Genomic DNA, 14,273 nt, shown 5'->3' with positions numbered 1-14,273 from the left:
TATAATTTGAGTAGAACACAGTACGTTGAATTTTGCCTTCAGCTACACCCTGTGAAGCCAACATTTGCTCCAAGCTACTGAGGGAGTGCCAAGCTACCAGCACATCGCAGCTACGAGCAAGGTACTTTGTAAATAATCTGTATTTCCCCTTTGAAGCAGCAGGTTCCCATCACTGCTAAGCCATTTTAAAGGGTATTGCTAGGGCAAGGACAGACTTTGGCACAGCATCTTTTTGGTTGCAGTTTCTGCTCTCAAATATCTTTGTGTCCCCAACTGCTCTTTCTGTCTCTTTTCCTGGGACAAATATCTTGAGGCTGGAGTGTTTCCCACTGGCAAAGATCCACCAGTTCCCACTGAACTGGGACAGAGCTGAAGGAGGCTCTTAACATCTTCCCAGAGATGCTCAGCGCTTTCCCAGGAGCAACCCTGGGACGATGCTGAGGCAGGATACAGGCCTGCCCGCAGGGGTCTCAACATTTTGCAGACTCCTTGCTTGTCAGCATAAGGAACCAGGCAGCCTGCCTCAATTCCCTCTGCTAAGGCGATGGAGGAACTCCCCTGACGCCTCCCTACCTCCCTAAACACACTCTTTTAATAAAAAGCCAATTTAATTTCCCAAGCACTGAGTCATCTCATGTTATTACCTGGCGTATGGTACCCAGAACAGCAGCCACAGCATCTTTTCCTTGAAAGAAGGATGTTTCCATTCCCTTCTCCATCCTCAGCTTTTCACAACTCTTCACTTTTTTTTTTTTTTTCTTTTAAGCAGAAACCCTCTCCTTTCCCAATTTCCCGCCTCCCTAAACTGCAGTGGGATTAAACCTGAAGCAGGGACAAAAGGAGGAGGCTGAGCTGCTGAGCACGCACATTGGAGGGGCTGGAGGGGAGTGGGATTGCACCCACATGGGGACGGGACTAGCAGCTCCGCTTTGACCTTTGGACCCAGAGCCGCACCAGCTCCTGGAGAAAAGTCCCAGGCAACTGTATAGGTGCATTTTCTTCCTGCTGGGACAGGTTAATAACGATCAGCACAACCAGCGTGGCCATGGAGCCTTGTACCCACACTCCCTGGGTTTCCCTTTAGTCATCCCGCTGCTCTCCAGGTCTAAATTCCCCCACAGCTACTCAAGGAATGAATGCAGCTCCCTCCCGTGCTCCTGCAGACACCACGCTCTGCGGGATGGGTTATCCCCCACCCAAAAACCACCTCAGGCTGGCAGCTGTGTGCCCTGATCCAGCACCCAGCTGGGCTCCTCAACCAGCACACCCAACACCCAGCCACCCTTTGGCTTCCAGCATGGCTCAGGGCAAGCACCCGGGATGCCCGGTGGCATTTTGCAGTGTCATCCGCTCAGGGGATGCCTTCAGCAGGTTGGGCAGGAGCGGGATGCATGGAGATGTGCCAGTGTGGGGTGAGGACCTCGTGCCCACCCAGCAGCAGGACTTCACACGTGACAGCACGTTCACGCCACTCATACTACGGGTCGGTGTTCTCCAAAGAGGGTGATCTGCTATAAATAACTAGCTGACATGAATTGTTATCAGGTTAAAGCTGACAATCCCAATCACACTGGTATTTCAGAAAATGCTTGTTAATGCAAGAGCGGATCCTACTTTTTTTTTTTTTTCATCGACCCTGCTCTCATACACCAGAAGCATCCCCGGAAAATCCTGGTCCTGGGTGCTCTCAGCTTAAGGGATGTGGGGCTGGAGAGGATGCGGGGGGGCTGGAAGAGGAGATAAGCCGGGGAAAAGGGATGTGGGCAGAGCCGTTGTCTGCCCCAGCGAGCTCTGCACGACAGCTCAGCCTTCACTGGAGCAATGCTATTGGTGCCCGAATTAATAATTAAACCATAGTATGATCATAGATAAAAATATGAAAATCCAGGCAGTTCCCCTTCACTTAAAATACAACAAGAAAAAAAAAAAGAAAAAGTGGCGCTAAATTAACAATGTGCTCTCCCAATTATAGCCACCCTCCGGTGAATACAAGGTTGTCATGGCAACCTGCCCAGCAAAGGATAGGGCCAAAAATAAAGCACAGCAGGGAGAGAGATCTTTTGAATCTGATTTTGCTGTCAAAGTAGAATCAAGGTTTCTTCAGAGGCCAGCTCTTCTGGTTAATTTATGGCCGTGGTTCTTCCGTTGATGTCCATTAACGTGATCCATTTACCCTGATGAATGTTCAGGCAGAAGCAGGCAGAGAGCAACAAAGAACTCAAGGCTAGAAATTAAAGTTACCTCTCGAATCTAACCCAAACAGCGAGAGCGGGGGAATGGCTGGGCGGGTTGGTGTTTCTGAGACACTGATGGGGTAAGGAGAAGGTGGTTTAAAACCCTTGCAGGAACATTTCCAAGAGGCTTTGAGCAGGTTTGAAGTGGCTAAAGCAGAACTGGCTGGCTGGGTGTTGAAAAGGTGTAAATTCTGGGTTTTTAAGTTTCCCGACTCAGAGTTTTGTGTATTTATATGGAAACGCTTGGTTAATATGGAAACATTTGCAGTTTCCTTCTTAAACTCAGTTTAAAACCCGCCTTTTTAAGGTCGGCTTTTTAAGCTCGGCTTAAAACCCATCTCCTTAAAGCCCAGCTGGATGTGCGGAGGGAGTGGAGGATGCTGCAGGATGCAGCCTGGCAGGCCAGGGAGAGGCAGAAATGAGAATGTAGTGTCAACCGGGGCTTGGAACGGAGGGGGTGTGTGTGTGTGTGGGGGGGGGGGTGTTAAAGAATGACGCCACTAAAGCCGGCCTGAAACCGGGGCGGTTTAGCGGTCTCGGTGGCCGCTGGGGAGCTGGGGAGGGGGTGGGAGGCGCTCGGTGTTGTGGGGGGGACACCCAGCGGTGCTCAGGGGCCCCAGGGCGGCGGGGGGAGCGCGCAGGGCTCGGCAGGCCGGGCGGCGGGGCGCGGACTACATCTCCCGGCAGGGCCGGCGGCGGAGGAGTCAGCGGCGGGGGCCGGCCCGGGCGGGGCGAGCGGGCGCGTCACTCTCCGGCCGCCCCGGCGCGTCCCTCCGCCGGAGCCGGAGCCGGGTGTCTCCTCCCGGCCCTTGTCCCCTGTTCCCCCCCCCTCCCCTCCCCTCGTCCCCTTGTCCCCCCTCACCTCAGCGCGGCGCCCATGAGCCTCCCGGCGGGGGTCTGACACCGCCCGGCCCCGCTGCTCGGTAAGGCCGGGGAGGGGGGGCCATGACACAGCAGCCGGTGCGGCGGCGGGGAGGGAAAAGCGGGGGGGTGGGGGGCACGTCCCGCCTTTTGTCTCCCTTAGAAATCCTAAAAAAAAAAAACCAAAGCCGCCACCCCTCCACACCCCACCACCCCCCCAAAGCCCCCGCGCGTGGGTGCGCTCGGGGGCTGCGGACAGTGTGCCCGCCCCGGGCTTGGCCTTTAACGGGGCAGATGAAGCCGGGACGCGGGGGTTTGGCCTCTCGGGTGGTTTCGGTTAGCGTGAGCGGCCTCGTCCCCGGGCCGGGGGTTCGTTCCCTTCGTTGACAATTTGTGCACCCCGCCCCCCCCTCCCCCCAGGTATTTCCCTCCCCTGGCAAAGGCGAGCGGCGGGAAGGGCGGTGACGGGGGGCGGCGGGGGTCCGGGGTTCGGCCCGGCGCTCGGGCCTCTGGAAGCTTCCCGGGCCGCTTCGTTATCCCTGGCGAAGGGCAGGGCTGGCAGCTCCTCTGGCGAAGACAAAAAGAGAGGGGAACCCGTCGTCCGGACCGCGGCGTCGTTGGTGGTTCTCCCCTTCGCAGCGGAGCCGGCGGGGGCTCGGCACAGCGAGGCGTCGGGGCGGCAGGATGCGAGCGGTGGCAGCGTGCCCGGGCACAAAGATGCCGCCTGGTTGAATCCCGGAGCATCGTTTCCAGGAGGGGAAGGTCCCCGGGTGGGATGCCCGCTGCTGTGTGGTCTAGAGGTGGGAGCATCTCCCCCCTCCCCCGGGGGTGCTTTACTCCCCCCGTCCTTGACGCCGGGTTGGGTTTGGGTGTAGCAAGCGAGGACTCGGCTAAATTTTTGTTGTTTCACGATTAGCGTTTTCCTGCAGAGTCACTCTGGTTGCACGTGGTCTCGGGGACCGTGGGTAACAGGAGGGGACAACAGATGTCAGTGGCAGCGGAGCCGCCGGCAGTCGCGGGATGTTTTTTGATGCAGCTGCTCCCAGCGATGCCGGATGCCTGGAGAGGTTGTTGATGGGTGTCCTTGGCATCCCAGGGCCTCAAATCTCAGTCCTTGGAGTTGCTTTTCCATCAGATGAGACTTAAGGTTCATCTCCTGGGGCTGTTCCCTGTCTCAGGATCCTCTGGAAGGGGTGAGACCCCCACCAGTAAGACCCCACTGGGCCAGGTCGCAATCCCATTAAATTGGAAAGGGACAGGGGCTGTTTCGCAGCGTGAGGAGAAGGTTGGATTGTCCCAGGGCTCTTTGAAGATGTGGTGGGTCCCCTGAAATAGGCCATTTTCCCGTGTCCACCTGCACCACCCCTGTTCCTTCTCCAATAATCCATGCTGCTCTTCCTCCATCACTCAGGTATGGGACGAAGCTTGAAGTCACAGCCTTGTTAATAGAAATGAAAGAGTGGGAGGAACCAGAAGATACCCTGAGCTTCCAGGTTGTTTCTCTCAACCCAAAGATATCAAAATAAGACCAAGTGGTTTAATAGTCCCTCCTCTCCAAAATCCAGGAGGGCTTTTTGGTGGTGGACCTTCCTCTGAGCATCCAGATGCTGGCAGGGGGTGCCATGTGGGATGGAGGAGGCAGAATCCCGCCCCGCTTACGGCTTCTGTGACCATGACAAGTAAATATTCACACTTTGTCTCCAGTGAGTGAGGAAAAAACCCCCGTTTTATTGTGTCGATCCACGTTACTTTTCCTCATAAGGACCATAAAGGCTTTGCTCTGCCTTTGCTGATCCTGAGGTCCAAGAACAAAACCTTGCACTGGATTTTATTCCCTCGAGCCTTGAGTAAAATTTGTAGGCTGTGATTTCCCCGCGTTAAGTGTGTTATCTTTGGCAGAGAGACGCGCGGTGTCTGTTTTTGGAAGCTCAGGCTGTGCTTGTATGTAAAGCTCTTCCCCTCAGCTCTGTCTGAGCCCTCGTTGCGATGCAGGTACTGCAGCGGAGGGCTCTGCAGATTTAAGCTGTCATGGTTAAAGTGTTGTGGGACTTGTCCAGCTCTTAGGAAGCATGTTTTAAAATCATTTATAAGATCTCAGGTTGCTTTTAAAGGAAAGCAGGGGAGCAGCTGTTGGATAGTGAAGGTGATGTGGGACTGCAACTTGTCTCAGGTGAGCTGGAGGGTAAAGCCCCGCACCCAGGAGCTCCCTGACCAACGGGGGACCACAGAAACCATTTCTGGGGATGAATTGAAGACCAGTTCTGCCTTTGTCGGGGGATGTGGGAGAGGACTGAGCTACTTGAGGGTCTTGGCAGTCTGGAAGAGAAAGCTCCTCTTTTTTTTTGCTCTCTGATTGTCCTCACTTCAGAGGCAAGTGCTCCGCTGAGTTCACTCTGTTGTGGTCTCCTGGTGAGGACAAATTTTGCTACTCTGACTCTCTGCTTCCTTCTCATTTTGTCTCTCTCTCTCCTGTTTCTCCTTGCAGCCGTCCTTGCTGCTGGTTGGTCTTTTCCCAGCAGGACTGGTGTGAAATTGTGGTAGTTATCACTGGTTGAGTTTTTGCCCAAAGGTCTCTGCAGAGCAGCAAGAAAACCCTCCTGGACCTTATTTAATTCCTTGTTCTTGCTGCTCACGTGAGTCTTTGGGGTCCTGTGTATTTGTGAGGAGGTATACCTGAAAGAATAGCAAGACTATGGTTTCTGTGGAAGCTGGGGGCAGTTGATGACCTGTTGCAGGGGCTGTTTGGAGCAAATTTAACATATTGCTTGACTATTTCAATTGAGAGACTAAATATTCCTAATTATTTCATTGTTCTTAAGTTTGGCAGAAGTATCCGGACATTTACATTCCCATGCCATTGTTAAGTTTCAGAGTTAACAGTCTGCTGCTCAGTTTGGGGTAGCTCATGGTATTCTTCAGACTGGGGAAAGGACAACTGTTCCTGTCTTGAAAAGCTGGAAGCATTGAGGCTTCTGGACAAGTAATCTTCATAAATGCTTTGGGGTGTTCTTGTGAAACTCCTCGGAGAAGCTGCAGTTCTGCTACCTGAGTATAATGCGCATTACTGAGTCATCCGAAATAAAAGGGCTAGTGTAGCTAACCAGTCATTTCTGTTTGTTTGAGAGACTGGGTATTTTGTTTTTATTGATTTATATATATGTGTGTGCATATATATTTAGTCATTTACACCACAGATGCCCTGCTAGTGATCCTAAGAGAAATCTGTTTCCTGCTTAGTTCAGACTGAAATGGAGATGACGCTGGATGTTCTCAGAACTTTTGTGCCGTTAACCCTCAGCTTTCCTGCTGAAAAGAGAGATTTTGTTTCTTCCACATCTGCCTTGGGCTGTGCCATGATAGGTCTTGTCTGGCTGGACTCTGCATTGTCATTGCTGGTCTTGTGCAAGGTGGAGGTGCAGTGCCCAGGAGTGGGGATGGTGTCTCTGTAATGGATTTGAGATCTTTGCTGGTTTGAGTTAGCTTTCAGAGACTCCCGTGAGGCAGCCCATGGTCCTCTGAGGCTTTAGGGACCACAGCTTGGCTAGGAATGGTCTCGTGCTTACTTCAGAAAAAACACTGCTCCTATCTCTTCTACAGAGACAACCCTAGGCTTCCCCTGTCTCCAGGCATGTAGCAGTTGTGGTACAGGAGAAGAAAAACCTGGTTTCTTAGGCAGTAGGAGAAGCTGTGGTGACACAACTAAACTCCTGCCTCTGCTATCTCTGCAGGAACAAACCCTGCCGTGCCTGTCGGCCAGGAGCCTGCCGCAGGAGCGTTTCGTAACGTGTAGCAATTTATCGAGGGCGTCTCCCCTGTGGCCACCAGCACTAGCTCAGCTTCGCCTTCCTTTCCCAGTGTGGTTGTGTCCACCACGCTGCGGGGACGTGGTGGAAGTCATCTGCGTCTCTCGGGTGGCTGGACGGAAAGGGTGGGATGACATGTTTCTGGAGGAGATGTCCCTGGGATGGGGAGCGGAGGTGGGCAGCTGGTTGGTGTGCCACATGCCTTGGTGTCACATCACGCGCAGGTGACCTGAGGATGCAAACGCAAGCTTCTTGTTTCTCACCTGCGGTTTTAATTTGTCTTAATGCAAAAGAATGCCAACCAACCTTCCTCCTCGCTCTGGAGCTGGCCCGGCTCGCTGGGACTGGTTTGTACAGCCAGTGACGTTGCAGGAGGGCTTTGCCACCACTGGTGCCTGCCCCACACTGAAGCAGAAGCTACTGGGAGGCACAGAGCTGCCACCAGCTTCCTCAGCCACCTGCCATGGGGAACCGTTAGCGGGGTTCGTAATTAATTCTGGAAAATGCTTTTGAACTTGTGGTATCCTAGAGGAGCCACGTTGCTTGGCTTGTGTTCACCAGGACCTTGGGAGAAGCTGGTGTTCACAGCCCAGCTGTTGCCACCCCTCTGGTGCCGGTTGCCTGGGGGGCAGCGGGCGTGGGAGGTGAGCTGCTGGGTGGGCACAGGGAGGGGGGCGCGGGAAGCCTGCGGCCACGAGCTGCTCTTGCTGCCACACGGGACATGGAGATGTCGTTTTGGGGCCACCAGCTTCCGCAGGTGGCTTCGAAGGGTGCTCAGGTCTGAGAAAACACATCTTAGTGTTTGCTAGCGGGGGATCTCACAGGAGTAATCATGGGGTGAATTTTAAAGGGTTTTTTTCTCCTGCAGAGAAGTATGCACTCTGGTCATAGGCGGGACTATGGCGTGGTCGAGGTCCAGCCATGCCAGCCCAAAGCCTTAGTCTGCAGATGCTGTTTTGCTTTAAGGGTGCTGACATCTCGTTGCATCACCTGGCCAGAAGCAAACCCCCTGGGCCAGAGGGCTTCTGGGCGCTGTGGCTGGCTGCAACCAAGCCAGAGGGGATTTTAATAATGCACCATCTTGGGAGTCTGGGCAAAAGAGGGAAGGAAAGCAGGAAGGGTTGTGGTTGTGCTGTGGTTGTCAGCTGGAGTTTAATAGCAGAGAAACGTTTTATGTTCAAGGTGGTATTTGCTTTTCATAATGAGAAGAGACAGGGGTGGATGCCTGCACCCACAGGAGCTCTATTTCCTTAGGTCAGGGCATATCAGTGATCCAAGAAATGCCTCTTCCCAGCCCACTGATTGGCTTGGAGGCATCTTTGATTACATTTTTCTCCAGCTCAAGAAGCCAGGCTGGCGATCCTAAAACTTGCAGCAATAATTTTTGCAGCTGGAGGCTTCCCAGCAGGACGTGGAGGCTGGGGGTGGTTTTGGAAATTATTTCTTTATTTTTCTTGTCACGTGCTCATTTCGTCATTGCAAGCTAGTAGATGAGTTCGGTGGAGTTCTCAGGGTCCGTGGGTCTCACCATGATGGCTACAGGTGTAGGAGGGGAGACCAGGGGTGTGCATGAAGAGGCTGAAGAGCTGCAGGGCACCAGCAGTGGTGAGGTGATGGATGGCTTTCTTCGACAGCTTTTTCCCCTTCTTTTGACATCGGCAGTTTCTCGCACCCTGATGGCAGCTCTGCGATGAAACGCACGCTTCTGGAAAGCTCTTCTGGTGGACGAGTTTTCCACCCCTCCCTGCATCCCTGCCCTGTGCTGGCCTGGTGAGGGCAGCGGAACTTTTTTCCCTGCTTCTGCAGGTGGTTGGAGCAGCCTTGGTGCTGGGCAGGACATCGTAGCCCTGTGGAGCACTTGGTTGTCAGCAGAGCTGCAGCATCCTTCCCCGCTTGGATGCTTTTATTGCAAAGATTCACCTCAGGGTGCGGGTCTCTCTCCCTCCCTCCCAGGTTTTGGATCATCTGTGGAGCACACATCATCTTTCTCAGAATCATCTCTGAGAAACGATATTTGCATGGCCTTTTTTTTTTTTTTAGTATGTTTGCATTACACGGGGTGAAAGATTTATTTCTTAGCTTCAAACAGCCACTTAGAAGCTTCTTCTCTGTGTTTCCATGCTTGGGTTTTTTTTTATTATTATTTAACAGAAATGAGGCTTATGCACTCAGACTGGCTGTCACTCACTATTCCTCCAGAAGCTTTTTTAATCTAGGGTCTAATTTCAGCCAGATTTGACAGAGGAGTGCAGATCTCAGAGATAAGGACTTACTGTCTGTAAGAAAAAGGGTGGAAGAGGGAAAGCCAAATTTCTTCTTGACTACAAGGAGACGCTGCAGCAGTCATGAGCTTAAATATGACCTGTCTGGGTGCAAGCGTGTTGGTTAATTCAGAAGCACCTTTAGTAATTCACTAGATTTTCTTTAAGGAAATAACACAAATTCTCTTGAGCATGGGGGAGGAGGAGCTGGCTGTAGGGCTGCTGCCAGGGAGGGTGTGATGGGCTGATATTAGATGACCTTTAAGGTCCCTTCCAACCCAAACTATTCTATCTTATGCTGCCACCCTGTTGTCCCAGGACTTTGTGCTTGTGTGTGACCACTGAGCTTACAGTGAAAAGCTGATTTACCTCCAGGGTCTCCTGCCTGTACCAGTATTCCACCGTTCAGAATGGTTTTCCAGCCTTCAGCTTAGCCTTGCCACATACCTGCTGGGATGGATAATCGGGTATTATACTATTACAGCTCCTAAAAGTGACATTTCATGTGCTACCACCTAGAAGCTCACATAGAGCGTTTGCACACTGAGGAGCAGATAAATTCTCTCCCCAAAAGCTTACCCAGGCTCTGCCCAGGCTTGCTGCGTTTTCCCATCGAGACCGAGGTCACGGTCGGCAGCATCGTCTGGAGGAGGCGAGGCAGCAGCGCGGTGGCTTTTCGGCACCATCGATGGTCCGTGAACTTGCCTTGGAGCTGGAGCTGCTGATAAAAAGTGATTAGCCAACCCTTGGTCCCCAAAGGAGCCGAGGATGATGCTTTACTCTTCCTGACAGCCTTTTCCATTACAGCTGCAGCACGAGGCTGCCTTTTCTGTCCCTTCCCCTTCTGCCGTCACTGTATGCACTTTGATTTTTTTTTTTTTTTTTAATTTTTTTTAAACGGGGGATTCTCTTCCTTTTTTGTCAGCTCGGAGAATGATTTTCCTTACGCTCTTCTCTATTTAGGGCTCTGGGGGAGGAAGTGACTCAGCCTTTCCCCTGCTCTGGTTTGCACAGTCATCCCTTGCTGGCTTTGCTGAGGTTTTCCTTGAGCACCTCCAGTTATGCTGGCTTCATTCAGCAGGAGCCTGTCTGCCTCTTCACTGCACGTTTTGGTGGGGAAGGGCACGGTGGGGGAGGATGAGCCACCAGCAGGAGCTTTCCCTGTGCCAGGAGGATAGTAATGCAGTGAGCAGGACATGCCGCCAGACCTGCACCAGCTCCAGGTCTCCTGCTCCTCATCCGTGAGCGTGGACATCTGCAGAGAGGCAGGCGAGCCCAGCCAGATGAAATTTTGGGGGCTAGCCTAGTCGTACTATTAAAAAAATTATGAGATTTGACAGTACGGACTCACCATGGAGAGGAGGTGACTCCGGTTGTGCTGCTGACACTGCTGAAGGATGCCGTGCTCTCCCGGGCACTGATGGGAGAGGTCTGCGTGGATGATGGATGACACTCACTCCGTGCAGGACTGCTGCCAGCTTGCCTTTCATGGCAGAGCTGAGCTGGCTGCTAAATACCAGGGAGGAAGCTTCGCTTGCTCTCTGCAGGGCTTTCAGATGCTGCTGCTCAGCGAGGGAGTCACTAAATCGTCTGACACTCTAAGTGATACCAGGCATTTGGTGTGCCATGTACTATATGAAAAAAAAGTGCATTCGTTTCAGGTTAATTGTTCTCCTATCCAGGAAGCCAGAACAGCTGGCTGCATACTCTGCTTCTTTCTAAAGGAGAGAAGGGAAAATAAAAAGAAGAAGAAACTCCCAAGCCCCTCAGAACCCTTCCTCTCCCTTCCAAAACCCAGAAATTCAAACCCTGAAAGCAATTTTGATCTGGTCAGGCAATTCCAACACACACCACTTATTCCTTTGTTTTATAAAGTTGTTGGAGTAGGAATTATTTCTGTCTCAAGCTATTCATCTCTCAAATTTTATCCTCTCTCAGATTCTTACTCTCAGGAGTAATAACTAGTATGTGATGGGATCCTTGCTGGGCAGATCTTACCTCCTCAGCAGCAGTCCATGCCTTTGCTGTCTTTTGCCAGCAGTTGGCTCTCCCGGTTGATGTCTCAGCTCCTGGTTTGGCTCTGGCTGGGAGCAATGTCTTGTGAGGGTGTGTTGCTGAAGGTTGGGCACTGTTCCTCTAGTAGTGCATGGTGATAGGTCTATCCCCACTCTTGGTCTGCATGGTGCTTGCAACGGAGTTTGATCCCACTTTGACATGGTTGAATTTCAGTAATTGGTGAGAATTTCACAGGCTTTTGGTAGAACATTAATACCTCCAGACGTGGCCTTATTGAAGCTCAGGTGCTGTGAGCAAGGACTTCTCTGGTGGTCACAAGATTCAAGTGGATTTTTGGGTATATTAACACCTCATTTGGCACTTAGGATGGTAGCTATTGATGTGGACCTTCATTATGACTCTTGTGCCAGGTGCTTGAGAAGAACTGAAAAGCAAGGCCTTTTGGCACAGTGGGTGGTGGTCTCATGTCATGGAATCAGTGTCAACAGAGCTTTTAATAGCTTGGTAATACTAAGCTTGCTCAGTAGGGCTAGATCAAACTTCTACAGTGCGGCTGAAGCACCTCTAAGGTACGTCCTGTGCATAAGGGCTACTTGGGAGTCATACTAAACAGCTCACATGGTTTGCTGATAACAAAGATGTCGTGATGAGTGTCCCAAAACAGAGTCTTGACTAGCCTAGAATCTTGGTGTAAGGAGCAGAGTCCAGGACCCAGAAGTTAACGTCTGATCTTTATTGGGATCTCAGTGGAATGAGACCTGTTCAGTTCAGCCAGATGTTTCTGGAGAAGGTGTGGTACCCGTGCAGGACTTAGGTTTTACCTGCCCCTTGCATTACTTACCTTCTCGAGGAGCTGTTTGCCATGGAAAGTGCACAGAGGAGGCTCTCTCCTGGCGGTGCCAGCCATAAATACACAAGGACAAAAGCTGGCTGGAAAGGTGAAGGAGGCACTTTGGAAGGAAGCCATCTCTCTGGTCTGGTAGTCAGTAAATATGGTGGTACACTGGTGGTTAAGCTGTCTCTAGTAAGTAAATGCAAACGCTGGGAATTTCCAGATATTTTTACAGAAAACTAAGCCTATTGCTTCTTGTAATACCCATGTCAGATCTTTTCCTTCCTCAAGTCCTGTGGCCCTTGCCCTGGGCCAGCCCATTGCAGCAGGTGCAGTGTGGGTGCCCAGGGGCACTGCATTGTCTCTTCTGTCCACTTGTGCCTGTTGAGACAATACAGCCATTAAAGTAAAGTTTTATGGGAAGTGCTTTAAAGTTGCTTCATGATAAGGTGGTGGCTGATGCTGTGAAAAAGCTTGTAATTGAGGAGTTGTGGAAATTTAGCAGCTGAGTTGAGTATTTGCGTGGAGGTGCTACGAAGACTGAAGTTGGTCATCACCTAGAAATCCTTCAGTGACCAAACTTGGGTATTACTTGCTTGTGTTCCATATTTTTCATTTAAGAAATCCAGCCAAGTTATGAGCCTGTCAGAAGCTGTTAGTTGAGCAGTGTGCCAGCTGTAAGGCATCCTGTGGTGTGACTCTCAGATCTGTCTAACTGGATGTCAAGAGGCGGATTTGTTGGCGAGTCCTCCCCTCTGTCCCTTAATGCTTCTGACCTTTTCCACGTGTCTACAGGCGTTACACTGATCTTGATGGGAAGTGTCAGCCAGTAAAGCCTTCCTCTCCTTCTCTCCATAGGCTAATAAGCCTCAGACTTTAATTTTCCACTTACTGCCTTAATTCTATCTGCTTTATTACAGTAGACACATCCATTGTGTGCTTCCAGCCTCTCTCTTCCCAGGATTCTTCCATGACATCCAGTGACACGAATGAAGAGCTGTAACCTTGTCCTCACAGCACCTACACTCAGCTCAGGCCGTATTAGCTCTCTTCTGAGCACCTCTGTCTATTGATTAAAGCATTAGGAGAAATGTCAGTTGGGAAGCAATGGGTTTGATTAGCCAATTATTTTAACAGAAAAGCGGTGAACTTTGATTCAAAGTACATGAGAAACTGTAGCCGCTCTTTTCTAATGTGCTGGAGGGAGGTTTGAGAATATAACCAAATGAGAGCGTTGGTTGGGAAGCTAATGAGAGGAGTTTGCAGGCTGAACATGAGCATTGTGCAGTGAGGGTCTTCTGCATGATCTAGGAGTCTGGAAAAATATGTATATTTAAGGGGGGCTGCTGGTTTTTGGCTGGTGAACTGTTGTGACTGCAGGAGCTTCATGATTGCGTGAAACATGTGCGGGATGGTTGAGTTGTGGGATGGTGCTCTTGTGTGAAGATTGGGTTTAACTTGGGTTGATCAGTCGGTGAAGTACTTCCATCCTGAAGGACTTCATGTCTTGGTGGAGGACTCAGGAGTCAGCTGGTGGGAAAAGCTTGCTGGTATCCACAGAGCTTGCTGGAGGGACGGCAGTGCGGTCTGAAAGCATGAGGCTTCCTAAGAGCATCTCATACTGTTGGTTGGTGTGTGGGTTGCCCTGAGCTGTCCAGGGAGGTAATGTGGGTTGAAGGGACAAGCGAGGGTATTGGTGAAGTGTTTACCAGGAGGCAGCTTAGAAAAAATTTGGGAGAGACCAGTGAAGGGAGTATCTGCCTCTCCTGTTAACAAAACAAAGTGGCTTTTGGAAGGTGGGGTTTTGATTCAGGTCACCATCTGGAGGGAGACCCTAAAGCCCAAGCAGTAGGTAGCTGGTTTCTGCTTTCTGGATTGGAGGTTGGGCCCCGGGGCTGGACAGCTGAATCGGAGATGATGGTGGCTTTTGTGTGGTACAGATGGGAAGGAAGAGAGAAGGGGGTCAGGGCAGTGAGCACATCCTCCTCTTTGGTCTCCCTTTCCTGTTTGTTTGGTCCGGTGTCAAACATCTGGATGTGAGCTTGGTGCAGCTCCTGCTCTGGGGCTGTAGCTGTGGCTCTTTCAAGTGCTTGAGCCCTGAGGCTGCCAGGATGGGCACAGCTGATGTCAAAGCGTCCAGGGAGGAAGGGATGGGTAATAGAAAGCCTCCGGTTCCCTTTTTACAGGGAGATGTGTGTACATACCCTGTCCAGCACTTGCTTCATGGGACCATCCTCTTTGCCTCCTGGAGCAGGCGGCTTTGCTC

General features: G+C 51.5%; 1 protein-coding gene across 4 annotated transcripts in view; it reads left to right on the top strand.

Moving 5' to 3' along the window:
- Nucleotides 1-3,035: 3,035 nt before the first annotated feature.
- The window catches only part of CTIF (cap binding complex dependent translation initiation factor), a 146,287-nt gene continuing 135,049 nt past the window's right edge, over nucleotides 3,036-14,273 (top strand). For 3 of the 4 annotated variants that reach the window (XM_074931833.1, XM_074931832.1, XM_074931830.1), the window contains exon 1: nucleotides 3,036-3,157. The gene's annotated coding sequence lies outside the window, so the exon portion shown is untranslated. Of the gene's footprint in view, nucleotides 3,158-3,872; nucleotides 3,896-14,273 lie in introns of those variants that run through there. The other variant, XM_074931831.1, reaches the window with a different exon arrangement.

This window comes from Athene noctua, chromosome Z (assembly GCF_965140245.1).
Source record: "Athene noctua chromosome Z, bAthNoc1.hap1.1, whole genome shotgun sequence".
In the NCBI taxonomy this organism is placed as follows: domain Eukaryota; kingdom Metazoa; phylum Chordata; class Aves; order Strigiformes; family Strigidae; genus Athene; species Athene noctua.
The sequence above is the reverse complement of the archived record's forward strand: the minus strand, read 5'-3'. Positions and strand labels throughout refer to the sequence as shown.